The sequence below is a fragment of the Lissotriton helveticus genome, chromosome 2_1, assembly GCF_964261635.1.
Source record: "Lissotriton helveticus chromosome 2_1, aLisHel1.1, whole genome shotgun sequence".
In the NCBI taxonomy this organism is placed as follows: domain Eukaryota; kingdom Metazoa; phylum Chordata; class Amphibia; order Caudata; family Salamandridae; genus Lissotriton; species Lissotriton helveticus.
This window is the reverse complement of record NC_136059.1, coordinates 1,861,341,493-1,861,362,178: the sequence shown is the minus strand read 5'-3', so window position 1 is coordinate 1,861,362,178 and position 20,686 is coordinate 1,861,341,493.

The following is a 20,686-nucleotide window of genomic DNA, read 5'->3' as shown; positions in this document are numbered from 1 at the left end:
GGGATTCTGGGAAGGAGATTGTTGGGGGACCCATGTAAGCCATACCTCGCTGGACTCCCCCTGCTGTCTAGTTTCCAGAAATGTGGGGGTTTGGTAGGTTTCCCTAGATGGCCACCGAGCCCCAGGCCAAAAACCCATAAACCCCCCCTTGCAAAACCAGGTTGGTTTGTGATAGGTAATTTTGATGTCGCCTCAATAGGTTTTGGGCCCTTACCTGTCGCGAGTTCTTGACCCACCCACACAAGTGAGGTATCATTTTTATCTGGAGGCCTGGGGAAATGCTGGGTGGGCGGAAATTTGTGGATCCACACAGATTCCAGAACTTTCCCACATAGTAATTCCAGAAAAAGGTGGTTTCTTTCAGAAAAATGTGAAGTTTGCTGGGGGTTCTGGGTAGGGGAATGTTGGGCGACCCACGCAAGCCATACCTCGCTGGACTCCCCCTGGTGTCTAGTTTCCAAAAATGTGGGGGCTTGGTAGGTTTCCCTTGATGGCCACTGATCCCCAGGCCAAAAACCCATGAAACCCCCCTTGCAAAACCAGGTTGGTTTGTGATAGGTAATTTTGATGTCGCCTCAATAGGTTTTGGGTCCTTGCCTGTCGCGAGTCCTTGACCCACCAACGCAAGTGAGGTATAATTTTTATTGGGAGACCTTGGGGAACGCTTGGTGGGAGGAAATTTGTGGATCCACGCAGATTACAGAACTTTCCCACACAGAAATTTGAGAAAAAAGTGATTTTTCAGCGAAATTTGAGGTTTGCGGAGATTCTGGGCAGGAGATAGTTGGGGAACCCATGCAAGCCATACCTCGCTGGACTGCCCAGGGTGTCTAGTTTCCAGAAATGGGTGGGTTTAGTAGCTTTCCCTTGATGGCCGCCAAGCCCTGGACCAAAAACCCATGGGACCCCCCTTGCAAAACCAGGTTGGTTTGTGATAGGTAATTTTGATGTTGCCTCAATAAGTTTTGGGGCCTAGCCTGTCGCGGGTCCTTGACCAACCCACGGGATTGAGGTACCATTTTTATATGGAGGCCTGGGGAAGCGCTGGGTGGGAGGAAATTTATGGATCCATGAAGATTCCAGAACTTTCCCACACAAATTTGAGAAAAAAGTGATTTTTTTCAGCACAATTTGAGGTTTGCAGGGGATTCTGGGAAGGAGATTGTTGGGGGACCCATGTAAGCCATACCTCGCTGGACTCCCCCTGCTGTCTAGTTTCCAGAAATGTGGGGGTTTGGTAGGTTTCCCTAGATGGCCACCGAGCCCCAGGCCAAAAACCCATAAACCCCCCCTTGCAAAACCAGGTTGGTTTGTGATAGGTAATTTTGATGTCGCCTCAATAGGTTTTGGGCCCTTACCTGTCGCGAGTTCTTGACCCACCCACACAAGTGAGGTATCATTTTTATCTGGAGGCCTGGGGAAATGCTGGGTGGGCGGAAATTTGTGGATCCACACAGATTCCAGAACTTTCCCACATAGTAATTCCAGAAAAAGGTGGTTTCTTTCAGAAAAATGTGAAGTTTGCTGGGGGTTCTGGGTAGGGGAATGTTGGGCGACCCACGCAAGCCATACCTCGCTGGACTCCCCCTGGTGTCTAGTTTCCAAAAATGTGGGGGCTTGGTAGGTTTCCCTTGATGGCCACTGATCCCCAGGCCAAAAACCCATGAAACCCCCCTTGCAAAACCAGGTTGGTTTGTGATAGGTAATTTTGATGTCGCCTCAATAGGTTTTGGGTCCTTGCCTGTCGCGAGTCCTTGACCCACCAACGCAAGTGAGGTATAATTTTTATTGGGAGACCTTGGGGAACGCTTGGTGGGAGGAAATTTGTGGATCCACGCAGATTACAGAACTTTCCCACACAGAAATTTGAGAAAAAAGTGATTTTTCAGCGAAATTTGAGGTTTGCGGAGATTCTGGGCAGGAGATAGTTGGGGAACCCATGCAAGCCATACCTCGCTGGACTGCCCAGGGTGTCTAGTTTCCAGAAATGGGTGGGTTTAGTAGCTTTCCCTTGATGGCCGCCAAGCCCTGGACCAAAAACCCATGGGACCCCCCTTGCAAAACCAGGTTGGTTTGTGATAGGTAATTTTGATGTTGCCTCAATAAGTTTTGGGGCCTAGCCTGTCGCGGGTCCTTGACCAACCCACGGGATTGAGGTACCATTTTTATATGGAGGCCTGGGGAAGCGCTGGGTGGGAGGAAATTTATGGATCCATGAAGATTCCAGAACTTTCCCACACAAATTTGAGAAAAAAGTGATTTTTTTCAGCACAATTTGAGGTTTGCAGGGGATTCTGGGAAGGAGATTGTTGGGGGACCCATGTAAGCCATACCTCGCTGGACTCCCCCTGCTGTCTAGTTTCCAGAAATGTGGGGGTTTGGTAGGTTTCCCTAGATGGCCACCGAGCCCCAGGCCAAAAACCCATAAACCCCCCCTTGCAAAACCAGGTTGGTTTGTGATAGGTAATTTTGATGTCGCCTCAATAGGTTTTGGGCCCTTACCTGTCGCGAGTTCTTGACCCACCCACACAAGTGAGGTATCATTTTTATCTGGAGGCCTGGGGAAATGCTGGGTGGGCGGAAATTTGTGGATCCACACAGATTCCAGAACTTTCCCACATAGTAATTCCAGAAAAAGGTGGTTTCTTTCAGAAAAATGTGAAGTTTGCTGGGGGTTCTGGGTAGGGGAATGTTGGGCGACCCACGCAAGCCATACCTCGCTGGACTCCCCCTGGTGTCTAGTTTCCAAAAATGTGGGGGCTTGGTAGGTTTCCCTTGATGGCCACTGATCCCCAGGCCAAAAACCCATGAAACCCCCCTTGCAAAACCAGGTTGGTTTGTGATAGGTAATTTTGATGTCGCCTCAATAGGTTTTGGGTCCTTGCCTGTCGCGAGTCCTTGACCCACCAACGCAAGTGAGGTATAATTTTTATTGGGAGACCTTGGGGAACGCTTGGTGGGAGGAAATTTGTGGATCCACGCAGATTACAGAACTTTCCCACACAGAAATTTGAGAAAAAAGTGATTTTTCAGCGAAATTTGAGGTTTGCGGAGATTCTGGGCAGGAGATAGTTGGGGAACCCATGCAAGCCATACCTCGCTGGACTGCCCAGGGTGTCTAGTTTCCAGAAATGGGTGGGTTTAGTAGCTTTCCCTTGATGGCCGCCAAGCCCTGGACCAAAAACCCATGGGACCCCCCTTGCAAAACCAGGTTGGTTTGTGATAGGTAATTTTGATGTTGCCTCAATAAGTTTTGGGGCCTAGCCTGTCGCGGGTCCTTGACCAACCCACGGGATTGAGGTACCATTTTTATATGGAGGCCTGGGGAAGCGCTGGGTGGGAGGAAATTTATGGATCCATGAAGATTCCAGAACTTTCCCACACAAATTTGAGAAAAAAGTGATTTTTTTCAGCACAATTTGAGGTTTGCAGGGGATTCTGGGAAGGAGATTGTTGGGGGACCCATGTAAGCCATACCTCGCTGGACTCCCCCTGCTGTCTAGTTTCCAGAAATGTGGGGGTTTGGTAGGTTTCCCTAGATGGCCACCGAGCCCCAGGCCAAAAACCCATAAACCCCCCCTTGCAAAACCAGGTTGGTTTGTGATAGGTAATTTTGATGTCGCCTCAATAGGTTTTGGGCCCTTACCTGTCGCGAGTTCTTGACCCACCCACACAAGTGAGGTATCATTTTTATCTGGAGGCCTGGGGAAATGCTGGGTGGGCGGAAATTTGTGGATCCACACAGATTCCAGAACTTTCCCACATAGTAATTCCAGAAAAAGGTGGTTTCTTTCAGAAAAATGTGAAGTTTGCTGGGGGTTCTGGGTAGGGGAATGTTGGGCGACCCACGCAAGCCATACCTCGCTGGACTCCCCCTGGTGTCTAGTTTCCAAAAATGTGGGGGCTTGGTAGGTTTCCCTTGATGGCCACTGATCCCCAGGCCAAAAACCCATGAAACCCCCCTTGCAAAACCAGGTTGGTTTGTGATAGGTAATTTTGATGTCGCCTCAATAGGTTTTGGGTCCTTGCCTGTCGCGAGTCCTTGACCCACCAACGCAAGTGAGGTATAATTTTTATTGGGAGACCTTGGGGAACGCTTGGTGGGAGGAAATTTGTGGATCCACGCAGATTACAGAACTTTCCCACACAGAAATTTGAGAAAAAAGTGATTTTTCAGCGAAATTTGAGGTTTGCGGAGATTCTGGGCAGGAGATAGTTGGGGAACCCATGCAAGCCATACCTCGCTGGACTGCCCAGGGTGTCTAGTTTCCAGAAATGGGTGGGTTTAGTAGCTTTCCCTTGATGGCCGCCAAGCCCTGGACCAAAAACCCATGGGACCCCCCTTGCAAAACCAGGTTGGTTTGTGATAGGTAATTTTGATGTTGCCTCAATAAGTTTTGGGGCCTAGCCTGTCGCGGGTCCTTGACCAACCCACGGGATTGAGGTACCATTTTTATATGGAGGCCTGGGGAAGCGCTGGGTGGGAGGAAATTTATGGATCCATGAAGATTCCAGAACTTTCCCACACAAATTTGAGAAAAAAGTGATTTTTTTCAGCACAATTTGAGGTTTGCAGGGGATTCTGGGAAGGAGATTGTTGGGGGACCCATGTAAGCCATACCTCGCTGGACTCCCCCTGCTGTCTAGTTTCCAGAAATGTGGGGGTTTGGTAGGTTTCCCTAGATGGCCACCGAGCCCCAGGCCAAAAACTCATAAACCCCCCCTTGCAAAACCAGGTTGGTTTGTGATAGGTAATTTTGATGTCGCCTCAATAGGTTTTGGGCCCTTACCTGTCGCGAGTTCTTGACCCACCCACACAAGTGAGGTATCATTTTTATCTGGAGGCCTGGGGAAATGCTGGGTGGGCGGAAATTTGTGGATCCACACAGATTCCAGAACTTTCCCACATAGTAATTCCAGAAAAAGGTGGTTTCTTTCAGAAAAATGTGAAGTTTGCTGGGGGTTCTGGGTAGGGGAATGTTGGGCGACCCACGCAAGCCATACCTCGCTGGACTCCCCCTGGTGTCTAGTTTCCAAAAATGTGGGGGCTTGGTAGGTTTCCCTTGATGGCCACCGAGCCCCAGGCCAAAAACCCATAAACCCCCCCTTGCAAAACCAGGTTGGTTTGTGATAGGTAATTTTGATGTCGCCTCAATAGGTTTTGGGCCCTTACCTGTCGCGAGTTCTTGACCCACCCACACAAGTGAGGTATCATTTTTATCTGGAGGCCTGGGGAAATGCTGGGTGGGCGGAAATTTGTGGATCCACACAGATTCCAGAACTTTCCCACATAGTAATTCCAGAAAAAGGTGGTTTCTTTCAGAAAAATGTGAAGTTTGCTGGGGGTTCTGGGTAGGGGAATGTTGGGCGACCCACGCAAGCCATACCTCGCTGGACTCCCCCTGGTGTCTAGTTTCCAAAAATGTGGGGGCTTGGTAGGTTTCCCTTGATGGCCACTGATCCCCAGGCCAAAAACCCATGAAACCCCCCTTGCAAAACCAGGTTGGTTTGTGATAGGTAATTTTGATGTCGCCTCAATAGGTTTTGGGTCCTTGCCTTTTGCGAGTCCTTGACCCACCAACGCAAGTGAGGTATAATTTTTATTGGGAGACCTTGGGGAACGCTTGGTGGGAGGAAATTTGTGGATCCACGCAGATTACAGAACTTTCCCACACAGAAATTTGAGAAAAAAGTGATTTTTCAGCGAAATTTGAGGTTTGCGGAGATTCTGGGCAGGAGATAGTTGGGGAACCCATGCAAGCCATACCTCGCTGGACTGCCCAGGGTGTCTAGTTTCCAGAAATGGGTGGGTTTAGTAGCTTTCCCTTGATGGCCGCCAAGCCCTGGACCAAAAACCCATGGGACCCCCCTTGCAAAACCAGGTTGGTTTGTGATAGGTAATTTTGATGTTGCCTCAATAAGTTTTGGGGCCTAGCCTGTCGCGGGTCCTTGACCAACCCACTGGATTGAGGTACCATTTTTATATGGAGGCCTGGGGAAGCGCTGGGTGGGAGGAAATTTATGAATCCAGGAAGATTCCAGAACTTTCCCACACAAATTTGAGAAAAAAGTGATTTTTTTCAACACAATTTGAGGTTTGCAGGGGATTCTGGGAAGGAGATTGTTGGGGGACCCACGTAAGCCATACCTCGCTGGACTCCCCCTGGTGTCTAGTTTCCAGAAATGTGGGGGCTTGGTAGGTTTCCCTGGATGGCTTCCGAGCCCCAGGCCAAAAACCGATAAAACCCCCCTGGCAAAACCAGGTTGGTTTGTGGTAGGTAATTTTGATGTCGCCTCAATAGGTTTTGGGCCCTTGCCTGTCGCGAGTCCTTGACCCACCCATGCAAATGAGGTATCATTTCTATTGGGAGACCTTGGGGAACGCTTGGTGGGAGGAAATTTCTGGATCCACGCAGATTACAGACATTTCCCACACAGAAATTTGAGAAAAAAGTGATTTTTTCAGCAAAATGTTAGGTTTGCAGGGGATTCTGGGTAGGAGAATGGTGGGGGACCCATGTAAGCCATACCTCGCTAAACTACTCCTGCTGTCTAGTTTCCAGAAATGTTGGGGTTTAGTTGTTTTCCCTAGATGGCCACCGAGCCCCAGGCCAAAAACCCATGAAACCCCCTTGCAAAACCAGGTTGGTTTGTGATAGGTAATTTTGACGTCGCCTCAATAGGTTTTGGGCCCTTGCCTGTCGTTTTTATCTGGAGGCCTGGGGAAATGCTAGGTGGGAGGAAATTTGTGGATCCATGAAGATTCCAGAACTTTCCCACACAGAAATTTGAGAAAAAAGTGATTTTTTCAGCATAATTTGAAGTTTGCGGGGGATTTTGGATAGGAGAATGTTGGGGGACCCACGCAAGCCATACCTCACTGGACTCCCCCTTGGTGTCTAGTTTCCATAAATGATGGGGTTTGGTAGGTTTTCCTAGATGGCCACCGAGCCCCAGGCCCAAAACCCATGAAACCCCCCTTGGAAAACCAGGTTGGTTTGTGATAGGTAATTTTGATGTCACCTCAATATGTTTTGGGCACTTGCCTGTCGCGAGTTCTTGACCCACCCACACAAGTGACGTATCATTTTTATCTGGAGGCCTGGGGAAATGCTGGGTGGGCGGAAATTTGTAGATCCACGCAGATTCCAGAACTTTCCCACACAGAAATTTGAAAAAAAAGTGCTTTTTTTCAGCAAAATTTGAAGTTTGCGGGGGGTTCTGGATAGGAGAATGTTGGGGGACCCACTCAAACCATACCTCACTGGACTCCCCCAGGTGTATAATTTCCAGAAATGTGTTGGTTTGATAGGTTTCCCTAAATGGTCGCCAAGCCCTGGGACAAAAACCCATCGGACCCCCCTTGCAAAACCAGGTTGGTTTGTTATAGGTAATTTTTATGTCACCTCAATAGGTTTTGGGCCCTTGCCTGTCGCGGATCCTTTACCCACCCATGCGATTGAGGTACCATTTTTATCAGGAGACCTGGGGGAGGGCTGGGTGGGAGGAAATTTGTGGATCCACGCAGATTCCAGAACTTTCCCACACAGAAATGTGAGAAAAAAGTAATTTTTTCAGCACAATTTGCGGTTTGCAGGGGATTCTGGGTAGGAGAATGTTGGGGGAGCCACGCAAGCCATACCTCTCTGGACTCCCCTGGGTGTCTAAGTTCCAGAAATGTGTGGGTTTGGTAGGTTTCCCTTGATGGCTGCCGAGCCCCTGGCCAAAAACTCATGGAACCCCCCATGCAAAACCAGGTTGGTTTGTGATAGGTAATTTTAAAGTCGCATCAATAGGTTTTGGGCCCTTCCCTACTGCGGGTACTTGGCCCACCCACACAAGTGAGGAACCATTTCTATTGGAATACTTGGAGAAATGCTTGAGGGTTGGAAATTTATTTTTACTTTCTGAAGCGTGAACATTTGAGCACAATAATGCAATGAAAATGTGACAGTCACATTTTGAGGTTTGCATGACATAGTGGGTAAGATAAATTGTTGGGATCCACAACAGAGACATCACCATGTACTCCCATGGGTGTTCAGCTAACAACACAATCTACAATTGGTAGGTTATTCTTAGATGAAATGTACACCTTGGCAGAGAGACAAAAAGCTTTCGTCAAGTAATTAAATTCCCCTTGGGCGCCTTAATATAAATAACATAAATGTGCATAAAAACATAAACATGAATATAAATACACCAATTACCATTCATATGATACCACACCAGAGAAGCAATGTAAAGGAAACAATTTTTATGAAAATATACTGCACAATTTATTCATATTAAAACAAAGTACAATTAAAAATTAAATAATCATCAGAGAAACAACTAATTTCCACATTTCTAATTAAAACATACATTTACATAAAGGGACCGACATTACAAAGAAGGAACAATTTCAATTCCTATTAGTAAAAAGGAGATACCAATAATGAAATCAATTCAGCGTATCGTCAGAATTGTTGTCACACAGTGTTAAATGTATTCCTCCTTTACTTCTAGCATCGACGTGTTTCAGTGGGCACTTATGATAAAACCACCTGCATCAGGAAAACATATATTGCCATCCCAATCAATTCTCATTCATATTGTGTGAACTTATAGAATAGGGGCCTACACCTCCTTTCTTCAGCACCAGTAGTCTCGTCCAGCGAGTTGGCGATTTAAAAGTTTAAAATAATTTAAAATAATTCCAAGGTTGTCTGTCTCTGACTTAGGTTAGTGTTTGTTAAACACGGATGATAGCGGGGATAAGCAACTCCAAACAGCGAGACGTATACACCAATAATTATTTCACGTTCGTATAGATCACAATATCCCATGTACTAGCAGTCAGCTTTATAATCTTTTTGTCACGGAAACGCGGTACCTCCCACCTGCGTCCCTAGGCATTCGCCGCCTTCAATACTTAATTCAGTAATACTGAACACGAAGGAGGCGCTGAATAAGGTTAAAATATGTCTCACGGTTGTCACGTGTTAGGTCTTCAAATACCACCTGCGGCAATCAGCTCGCTAGCGTCCCGCGCGTCACTCGACTTCCGACCTCATACGGCTAAAGTAAAGACAAAGATTTCTGCACAGCCATCTATTCCTCAAGCACACACACATACTGGTTGGATTTGGCACGAGGGCGAGTGATGGTTCAGTATATAAAATTGTATTAACAAGAGATTTCACGAAAATGAAATGCACTGTCAATAATTGAAAGGACAAAAAACTATTGACTCGCAGCTCGTGAGCTGTAAAGCCATGACAAGGCACCAACCTCTTTACAGGCCATTCATACACCTTTCATACGTGTGACACATACAAAACCATTCAAACCGCCAGCCATGGGCCCAGCACATTACAACACTCACATAAGCAGACAGCACCATTCAAGGGCCCATCACTTTCACATGCCCACATTCCTGGCACAGCAACCACACCAGCTCGCGGATTGTGTGGAGTGGTGTTTGGCTAGCAGTGTGTTTAGTGACCAGCAGCAAGTCAATACTCACACACCACCAGCCAAGTGCCAGTCCACCCACACTGACAGCCAAGTGCAAGTCCACCCACACCACCAGCCAAGCGCCAGTCCACGCACACCACCAGCCAAGCACCAGTCCACTCACACCACCAGCAAAAAGCAAGTCCACCCACACCGCCAGCCAATAGCCAGTCCACGCACACTGCCAGTTAAGAGTCAGCCTACACATACTGCCAGCCAAGCACAAGTCCAACCACACTGCCAGCCAAGTGCCAGTTCATGCACACTGCCAGCCAAGCCCCATGTTCGCACACTGCCAGCCAAGTGCCAGTCCATGCACACCACCAGCCAAGTGCCAGTCCACGCACACTACCAGCCAAGCACCAGTCCACGCACACCGCCAGCCAATTGCCAGTCCACTCACACCGCCAGCAAATCGCAAGTCCACCCACACAGCCAGCCAATAGCCAGTCCACGCACACTGCCAGCCAAAAGCCAGCCCACACATACTGCCAGCCAAGAGCAAGTCCAACCACACCGCCAGCCAAGTGCTACTTCACTCACACCACCAGCCAAGTGCCAGTCCACGCACACTGCTAGCCAAGCATCAGTCCAAACACACTGCCAGCCAAGCGCCAGTCCACGCACACCACCAGCCAAGAGACAGCCTACACACACCGCCATCACATTTAGGATTTTTCTATATAAAAATGCAAACACAAACAAATTGCAAATAGATACAATTCTACTAACACACTTTCTGAATCTAAATACATTGCACAAATGCCAGACTTGAAACTGTACAAAAAATATAAAAGAATAGAGACCAGGCAGTTCACTTTACCACTCATGGATGCTCCCCAAAAATATTTTGTGTGTGGTACATTCTAAAACAAGCAGGCACACACAGCTCAGGGTTAGAAGAACACTTGGGGCAGTACATACCAGTCTCCTTCCACGTACCTCTTCGCCAACATACTCTACATCTCCTCCTGGGAAAGTCTTTTGAGGGTGTGGGAGGAATGTAATCAGGAGAGTGGTGATCTTTCAATCTAGCCACATCCTCCACCACTCCAACTCTAGGAACACTTGCCTGATCCACTGAAACAAGGATGCATATTACAGACTCCTGAAACTTAGCAAAATTCATCTTTGACTCAGGACAAGAATCCTTGAAAACAACAAAACCATTAAAGGTTGTCAAGTGGAAAAGATGGATAGCCAACTTCGTATACCAAATGTAAGCCTTACGAAGAGCAGCATAAGGTTCCAATCTCTGATCTACTCTGTCAACACCACCCATGTGCCTATTATAGTCTAAAATCTACACAGGGTTGCGCGCTTCAGCAACCTGACCCCAAACAGTCAAAGGTGAAGTGCTTTCATCATGGATGGTAGTCAGCATGTAGACATCTCTCCTGTCTGAAAACTTCACAACTAGAAGTTCCTCGCAACGCATTACATTGTCCCCGCACAAGGTTTTGACAAACTAGTTCTTTAGGGAAACTTTTACGGTTAGAGCGAATTGTGCCACAAGCAACAGTGCCCACTTTGGCCAATTCTCTGAACAACTGCACACCAGTGTAGAAGATATCTACATATAAATGGTGACCTTTGTTAAAAAGTCTTCTATCAAGTTCCCACACAATTTTCTCAGTCACTCCAAAAATGGACAGACAACCAGGGGGGTTAAACCCGGATTCCTTACAGCTGTACACCCTGAAATGAGAGATGTATCCAGTCCTACTGTCACACAGCATATACAGCTTAATTCCATAGTGTGCCCTCTTACTAGGAATGTATTGCCTAAAAACCAAGCGGCCCTTGAACAAGACCAAACACTCATCCACTGCTATTTTTTTCTCTGGAGTATAGATCTCAGAAAATCGATCTGCAAAGTGATCAATGACAGGCCGAATATTAAAAAGCCGGTCATACTCAGGGTGATCTCATGGCAATGCTAAACCATTATTGACAAAATGCAGCATCCAAAGCAGAAGCAAATATCTATCATGACTCATGACTGCCGGAAATATAGCCGTTGCCATCAAGGGATAAGTAGACCAATATGAAGACATTGATGGCTTCCTTAGCAAGCCCATCGAACAAGTTAAACCCAAGAACTTCTTCATCTCTTCCAGATTTCCGGTAGTCCACCGGGAGCTCTAGAATGGGGCTTAAGACTGGCACTATTGTCCTTTGATAACTGTTCGGCATACAAATTAGTCTGCTTAACAATCTCTGCCAAAAACACATCGTCCATTAACAAATGAAAAAAATGTATCCGCAAAATGTTTTCTGTATTCACTCTACCAGCTGGAACACCAGTCTGGCAATAGCGGTTGCACCATGCCGGGGGCAACCCAGAGGTCATCACTTCCAACTGGACGCCCTGCAACCCCAGGCTGCAACCCAGATGCCTCTTGCTGCACAATCGGCACATCAATGTCCTCCTCTAAAACAGGTACTTCATCAGCACTAAGAGTTGCTTCATTTGCACTGAGAGTAGCTTCCTCATTCGATGATTCCATGTGGAGAGAAAACTCACTGCCTGAATCTTCCCCTCCCTCGTCTGCCTCAGATGCAGTGTCATTCTCTGAACCATGGTCAGAGGAAGACTCAAAAAGCATTCCAACAACCTGCTGAGCAGTAATCCTGCGGCTAGCCATTATCCTTACTGAGAAAGGAGACTGCTCAAACAAGTCAACAACAACCAACACTGTGCAAAATAAGTAAAGAAAATGTGTGCCTTCATCACAAAGATCTATGTACTCAAAAACCATACTATTCACTTGCAAGAGACAGCTACACTCACCAGCACCTACTCTGCAGAGAGACAGCAAAAACCAACGATATCCCACTAGAAAGAAAAAAACAAAACCAATTAATCACAAGACAAGAAAATACACATCGAGCACAAATGCAAAAAGGTTTTTGACACTCGAAATACAGAAGCCAAACATACTGCTATTATTACACTATTTTTAAAAAACACATTCATGCAGAGAAATGAAAAACATTTACATTGTACAAAAACAGTCTCATACCAAACACATGCAACTACACAAATAGCAGAACCACCTGTAACAAAACCACAACTTGGAACAGTCTAAAGAGCAAAAGCCTTGAACTAAAACAAAAAGGGATAACTAAAGCATTACAATTGCAATTCACAAGAAATAAAACAATTAACATTATAACACGCTATGTCACTACCCAAATGGTCAACCTGCCAGTTGGACCTTCAATTAGGGCTGAGAAAAATGGGCAGTGATCTTTCCCATGGAATTAGGTGAGGTTGTCTGCCAGGCCAATCTGTCCCCCAGGTGGGGCAGAAAACAGCAGACAGAAATGTGTCCCCCTTGCTAAAGAAATAAACCACTGGTGCCTAGTAGGGTTTTCTGCCTCCCCCCTCCTGCCTAGGCAGAAATGCCAAAAAAGGGGCAGATCAGTCCCCAGGATGGGCAGAAAAAACATTAACCACATTGTGCCCCCTTGGAAGCAACCATGCTGCTTCCATTACACACACAACAAACTCCTTGATGTCTGGTGGAGTTTCTGCCCCTCCCACCCTTGGGGCAAAAAGGCCAAAAAAGAGGCTGATCGGCACATGGGGGTGGGGCAAAATACACACACTAAAAAACATCTACCCCTGGAAGTGACCCTTGCCCAAGGGGTCACTTCCAATTTATTTATTTTTAAATCCCTGGCTCTAGTGAGATTTTCTGCTCCCCCTGGGGCGGAAACGCCAAAAAATGCAGGGGATCTGTCCCGGGGGGCAGTATAGTCTTCAAAAAAATGATTCCCCTAAGGAAGCGGCCCTGGCACAAGGGGTCACTTCCAATTTAACTGAAAAGAATTCCCTGGTGTCTAGTGGGATTTTCTGCCCTCCCTAGGGGCAGAGAGTCCAAATAACAAAAATTGATCTGCCCTCAGTGGGGGCAGAATATACTTTTTTCCAAAATCGGGCCCGCACTTACAATTTAATTGAAAAAACAATCCCTGTCTCTAGTGGACTTTTCTGCCCCCCGGGCAAGAAACGCCCAAAGAATCGGGCAATCTGTCTCCAAGGGGAGCAGAAAAGTCTTTAAATTAAATCTCCCCCTTAGGACGTGACCCTTGCCCAAGGGGTCACTTCCTTTCATTAAAAAAAACATCCCTGGTGTCTAGTGGGGGCATTCATGCTCCAGGATCGCGACGCTGAGCGCCATCGTGGAGCAGGAATGCACTGCATTGAGACATCAGGGGAGAGAAAACACTCTTCCCTCTCCCCGATGCCTCAAGGCATCTGCATCTGGCCCCCCTGCCCCACCGGAGAAACAAACACTCACCCTCCTCCTTAGGATGCCTGGAAGCAAATGGCTACCAGGAGTCCCAGTGCTTCCTGATGACGTTGGCACGCGCTGTGCGCGCTGACGTCACAGGATCGCTGAGGGGGGGTCGGGTTGGCAGAGGAAGCTCTTCCGCTGCCATCCCCCTTTGTGGCACAATGTTGCACTGCCCATGGGGATTTAGGCCCAGATCCTTGTACTGGGGTGAATGTATGACATTGTTCTACATTCTGTCCATCAACTGTGTTTTTTGCAATTTTCACCCGGAGTGGGCTGGGTATGCTCAGACGTGAGTCCCAGGCTCTCCACACCACTGGAGTCAAGCTATCCAGGCTGATGAAGGCTGGTAGCCAGAAACCGGTCCTTGGATGCTTGATTCCGGTCTGGGAAAGACATGGCTTGGTATTTCGGACTGGACTGTTCCCATGAGGCACAGGGTCAGAGCTGATTTGCATATAGCCAGTGTCTAACCCAGGGTGGTGTGGAGTGCAAAAAAAACGATGGATTTAGGCCCAGATCCTTGTACTGGGGTCAATGTATGACATTGTTCTACATTCTGTCCATCAACTGTGTTTTTTGCAATTTTCACCCCGAGTGGGCTGGGTATGCTCAGACGTGAGTCCCAGGCTCTCCACACCACTGGAGTCAAGCTATCCAGGCTGATGAAGGCTGATAGCCAGAAACCAGTCCTTGGATGCTTGATTCCGGTCTGGGAAAGACATGGCTTGGTAGTTCGGACTGGACTGTTCCCATGAGGCACAGGGTCATAGCTGATTTGCATATAGCCAGTGTCTAACCCAGGGTGGTGTGGAGTGCAAAAAAAACGATGGATTTAGGCCCAGATCCTTGTACTGGGGTGAATGTATGACATTGTGTTACATTCTGTCCATCAACTGTGTTTTTTGCAATTTTCACCCCTAGTGGGCTGGGTATGCTCAGACGTGAGTCCCAGGCTCTCCACACCACTGGAGTCAAGCTATCCAGGCTGATGAAGGCTGATAGCCAGAAACCGGTCCTTGGATGCTTGATTCCGGTCTGGAAAAGACATGGCTTGGTAGTTCGGACTGGACTGTTCCCATGAGGCACAGGGTCAGAGCTGATTTGCATATAGCCAGTGTCTAACCCAGGGTGGTGTGGAGTGCAAAACAAACGATGGATTTAGGCCCAGATCCTTGTACTGGGGTCAATGTATGACATTGTACTACATTCTGTCCATCAACTGTGTTTTTTGCAATTTTCACCCCGAGTGGGCTGGGTATGCTCAGACGTGAGTCCCAGGCTCTCCACACCACTGGAGTCAAGCTATCCAGGCTGATGAAGGCTTATAGCCAGAAACCGGTCCTTGGATGCTTGATTCCGGTCTGGGAAAGACATGGCTTGGTAGTTCGGACTGGACTGTTCCCATGAGGCACAGGGTCATAGCTGATTTGCATATAGCCAGTGTCTAACCCAGGGTGGTGTGGAGTGCAAAAAAAACGATGGATTTAGGCCCAGATCCTTGTACTGGGGTGAATGTATGACATTGTGTTACATTCTGTCCATCAACTGTGTTTTTTGCAATTTTCACCCCTAGTGGGCTGGGTATGCTCAGACGTGAGTCCCAGGCTCTCCACACCACTGGAGTCAAGCTATCCAGGCTGATGAAGGCTGATAGCCAGAAACCGGTCCTTGGATGCTTGATTCCGGTCTGGGAAAGACATGGCTTGGTAGTTCGGACTGGACTGTTCCCATGAGGCACAGGGTCAGAGCTGATTTGCATATAGCCAGTGTCTAACCCAGGGTGGTGTGGAGTGCAAAAAAAACGATGGATTTAGGCCCAGATCCTTGTACTGGGGTCAATGTATGACATTGTACTACATTCTGTCCATCAACTGTGTTTTTTGCAATTTTCACCCCGAGTGGGCTGGGTATGCTCAGACGTGAGTCCCAGGCTCTCCACACCACTGGAGTCAAGCTATCCAGGCTGATGAAGGCTGATAGCCAGAATCCGGTCCTTGGATGCTTGATTCCGGTCTGGAAAAGACATGGCTTGGTAGTTCGGATTGGACTGTTCCCATGAGGCACAGGGTCAGAGCTGATTTGCATATAGCCAGTGTCTAACCCAGGGTGGTGTGGAGTGCAAAAAAAACGATGGATTTAGGCCCAGATCCTTGTACTGGGGTCAATGTATGACATTGTACTACATTCTGTCCATCACCTGTGTTTTTTGCAATTTTCACCCCGAGTGGGCTGGGTATGCTCAGACGTGAGTCCCAGGCTCTCCACACCACTGGAGTCAAGCTATCCAGGCTGATGAAGGCTGATAGCCAGAAACCGGTCCTTGGATGCTTGATTCCGGTCTGGGAAAGACATGGCTTGGTAGTTCGGACTGGACTGTTCCCATGAGGCACAGGGTCATAGCTGATTTGCATATAGCCAGTGTCTAACCCAGGGTGGTGTGGAGTGCAAAAAAACCGATGGATTTAGGCCCAGATCCTTGTACTGGGGTGAATGTATGACATTGTGTTACATTCTGTCCATCAACTGTGTCTTTTGCAATTTTCACCCCTAGTGGGCTGGGTATGCTCAGACGTGAGTCCCAGGCTCTCCACACCACTGGAGTCAAGCTATCCAGGCTGATGAAGGCTGATAGCCAGAAACCGGTCCTTGGATGCTTGATTCCGGTCTGGGAAAGACATGGCTTGGTAGTTCGGACTGGACTGTTCCCATGAGGCACAGGGTCAGAGCTGATTTGCATATAGCCAGTGTCTAACCCAGGGTGGTGTGGAGTGCAAAAAAAACGATGGATTTAGGCCCAGATCCTTGTACTGGGGTGAATGTATGACATTGTTCTTCATTCTGTCCTTCAACTGTGTTTTTTGCAATTTTCACCCCGAGTTGCTGGGTATGCTCAGACGTGAGTCCCAGGCTCTCCACACCACTGGAGTCAAGCTATCCAGGCTGATGAAGGCTGATAGCCAGAAATCGGTCCTTGGATGCTTGATTCCGGTCTGGGAAAGACATGGCTTGGTAGTTCGGAGTGGACTGTTCCCATGAGGCACAGGGTCAGAGCTGATTTGCATATAGCCAGTGTCTAACCCAGGGTGGTGTGGAGTGCAAAAAAAACGATGGATTTAGGCCCAGATCCTTGTACTGGGGTGAATGTATGACATTGTTCTACATTCTGTCCATCAACTGTGTTTTTTGCAATTTTCACCCCGAGTGGGCTGGGTATGCTCAGACGTGAGTCCCAGGCTCTCCACACCACTGGAGTCAAGCTATCCAGGCTGATGAAGGCTGATAGCCAGAAACCGGTCCTTGGATGCTTGATTCCGGTCTGGGAAAGACATGGCTTGGTAGTTCGGACTGGACTGTTCCCATGAGGCACAGGGTCAGAGCTGATTTGCATATAGCCAGTGTCTAACCCAGGGTGGTGTGGAGTGCAAAAAAACCGATGGATTTAGGCCCAGATCCTTGTACTGGGGTGAATGTATGACATTGTTCTACATTCTGTCCTTCAACTGTGTTGTTTGCAATTTTCACCCCGAGTTGCTGGGTATGCTCAGACGTGAGTCCCAGGCTCTCCACACCACTGGAGTCAAGCTATCCAGGCTGATGAAGGCTGATAGCCAGAAATCGGTCCTTGGATGCTTGATTCCGGTCTGGGAAAGACATGGCTTGGTAGTTCGGAGTGGACTGTTCCCATGAGGCACAGGGTCAGAGCTGATTTGCATATAGCCAGTGTCTAACCCAGGGTGGTGTGGAGTGCAAAAAAAACGATGGATTTAGGCCCAGAACGTTGTACTGGGGTGATTGTATGACATTGTTCTACATTCTGTCCATCAACTGTGTTTTTTGCAATTTTCACCCCGAGTGGGCTGGGTATGCTCAGACGTGAGTCCCAGGCTCTCCACACCACTGGAGTCAAGCTATCCAGGCTGATGAAGGCTGATAGCCAGAAACCGATCCTTGGATGCTTGATTCCGGTCTGGGAAAGACATGGCTTGGTAGTTCGGACTGGACTGTTCCCATGAGGCACAGGGTCAGAGCTGATTTGCATATAGCCAGTGTCTAACCCAGGGTGGTGTGGAGTGCAAAAAAACGATGGATTTAGGCCCAGATCCTTGTACTGGGGTGAATGTATGACATTGTTCTACATTCTGTCCATCAACTGTGTTGTTTTGCAATTTTCACCCCGAGTGGGCTGGGTATGCTCAGACGTGAGTCCCAGGCTCTCCAAACCACTGGAGTCAAGCTATCCAGGCTGATGAAGGCTGATAGCCAGAATCCGGTCCTTGGATGCTTGATTCCGGTCTGGAAAAGACATGGCTTGGTAGTTCGGATTGGACTGTTCCCATGAGGCACAGGGTCAGAGCTGATTTGCATATAGCCAGTGTCTAACCCAGGGTGGTGTGGAGTGCAAAAAAAACGATGGATTTAGGCCCAGATCCTTGTACTGGGGTCAATGTATGACATTGTACTACATTCTGTCCATCAACTGTGTTTTTTGCAATTTTCACCCCGAGTGGGCTGGGTATGCTCAGACGTGAGTCCCAGGCTCTCCACACCACTGGAGTCAAGCTATCCAGGCTGATGAAGGCTGATAGCCAGAAACCGGTCCTTGGATGCTTGATTCCGGTCTGGGAAAGACATGGCTTGGTAGTTCGGACTGGACTGTTCCCATGAGGCACAGGGTCAGAGCTGATTTGCATATAGCCAGTGTCTAACCCAGGGTGGTGTGGAGTGCAAAAAAAACGATGGATTTAGGCCCAGATCCTTGTACTGGGGTGAATGTATGACATTGTTCTTCATTCTGTCCTTCAACTGTGTTTTTTGCAATTTTCACCCCGAGTTGCTGGGTATGCTCAGACGTGAGTCCCAGGCTCTCCACACCACTGGAGTCAAGCTATCCAGGCTGATGAAGGCTGATAGCCAGAAATCGGTCCTTGGATGCTTGATTCCGGTCTGGGAAAGACATGGCTTGGTAGTTCGGAGTGGACTGTTCCCATGAGGCACAGGGTCAGAGCTGATTTGCATATAGCCAGTGTCTAACCCAGGGTGGTGTGGAGTGCAAAAAAAATGATGGATTTAGGCCCAGATCCTTGTACTGGGGTGAATGTATGACATTGTTCTACATTCTGTCCATCAACTGTGTTTTTTGCAATTTTCACCCCGAGTGGGCTGGGTATGCTCAGACGTGAGTCCCAGGCTCTCCACACCACTGGAGTCAAGCTATCCAGGCTGATGAAGGCTGATAGCCAGAAACCGGTCCTTGGATGCTTGATTCCGGTCTGGGAAAGACCTGGCTTGGTAGTTCGGACTGGACTGTTCCCATGAGGCACAGGGTCAGAGCTGATTTGCATATAGCCAGTGTCTAACCCAGGGTGGTGTGGAGTGCAAAAAAAACGATGGATTTAGGCCCAGATCCTTGTACTGGGGTGAATGTATGACATTGTTCTACATTCTGTCCTTCAACTGTGTTGTTTGCAATTTTCACCCCGAGTTGCTGGGTATGCTCAGACGTGAGTCCCAGGCTCTCCACACCACTGGAGTCAAGCTATCCAGGCTGATAGCCAGAAATCGGTCCTTGGATGCTTGATCCCGGTCTGGGAAAGACATGGCTTGGTAGTTCGGAGTGGACTGTTCCCATGAGGCACAGGGTCAGAGCTGATTTGCATATAGCCAGTGTCTAACCCAGGGTGGTGTGGAGTGCAAAAAAACCGATGGATTTAGGCCCAGATCCTTGTACTGGGGTGAATGTATGACATTGTTCTACATTCTGTCCATCAACTGTGTTTTTTGCAATTTTCACCCTAAGTGGGCTGTGTATGCTCAGACGTGAGTCCCAGGCTCTCCACACCACTGGAGTCAAGCTATCCAGGCTGATGAAGGCTGATAGCCAGAAACCGATCCTTGGATGCTTGATTCCGGTCTGGGAAAGACATGGCTTGGTAGTTCGGACTGGACTGTTCCCATGAGGCACAGGGTCAGAGCTGATTTGCATATAGCCAGTGTCTAACCCAGGGTGGTGTGGAGTGCAAAAAAACCGATGGATTTAGGCCCAGATCCTTGTACTGGGGTGAATGTATGACATTGTTCTACATTCTGTCCATCAACTGTGTTTTTTTGCAATTTTCACCCCGAGTGGGCTGGGTATGCTCAGACGTGAGTCGCAGGCTCTCCATACCACTGGAGTCAAGCTATCCAGGCTGATGAAGGCTGATAGCCAGAAACCGGTCCTTGGATGCTTGATTCCGGTCTGGGAAAGACATGGCTTGTTTTTTCGGACTGAACTGTTCCCATGAGGCACAGGGTCAGAGCTGTTTTGCATATAGCCAGTGTCTAACCCAGGGTGGTGTGGAGTGCAAAAAAACCGATGGATTTAGGCCCAGATCCTTGTACTGGGGTGAATGTATGACATTGTTCTACATTCTGTCCATCAACTGTGCTTTTTGCAATTTTCACCCCGAGTGGGCTGGGTATGCTCAGACGTGAGTCCCAGGCTCTCCACACCACTGGAGTCAAGCTATCCAGGCTGATGAAGGCTGTTAGCCAGAAATCGGTCCTTGGATGCTTGATTCCGGTTTGGGAAAGACATGGCTTGGTAGTTCGGAGTGGACTGTTCCCATGAGGCACAGGGTCAGAGCTGCTTTGCATATAGCCAGTGTCTAACCCAGGGTGGTGTGGAGTGCAAAAAAAACGATGGATTTAGGCCCAGATCCTTGTACTGTGGTGAATGTATGACATTGTTCTACATTCTGTCCATCAACTGTGTTTTTTGCAATTTTCACCCCGAGTGGGCTGGGTATGCTCAGACGTGAGTCTCAGGCTCTCCACACCACTGGAGTCAAGCTATCCAGGCTGATGAAGGCTGATTGCCAGAAACCGGTCCTTGGATG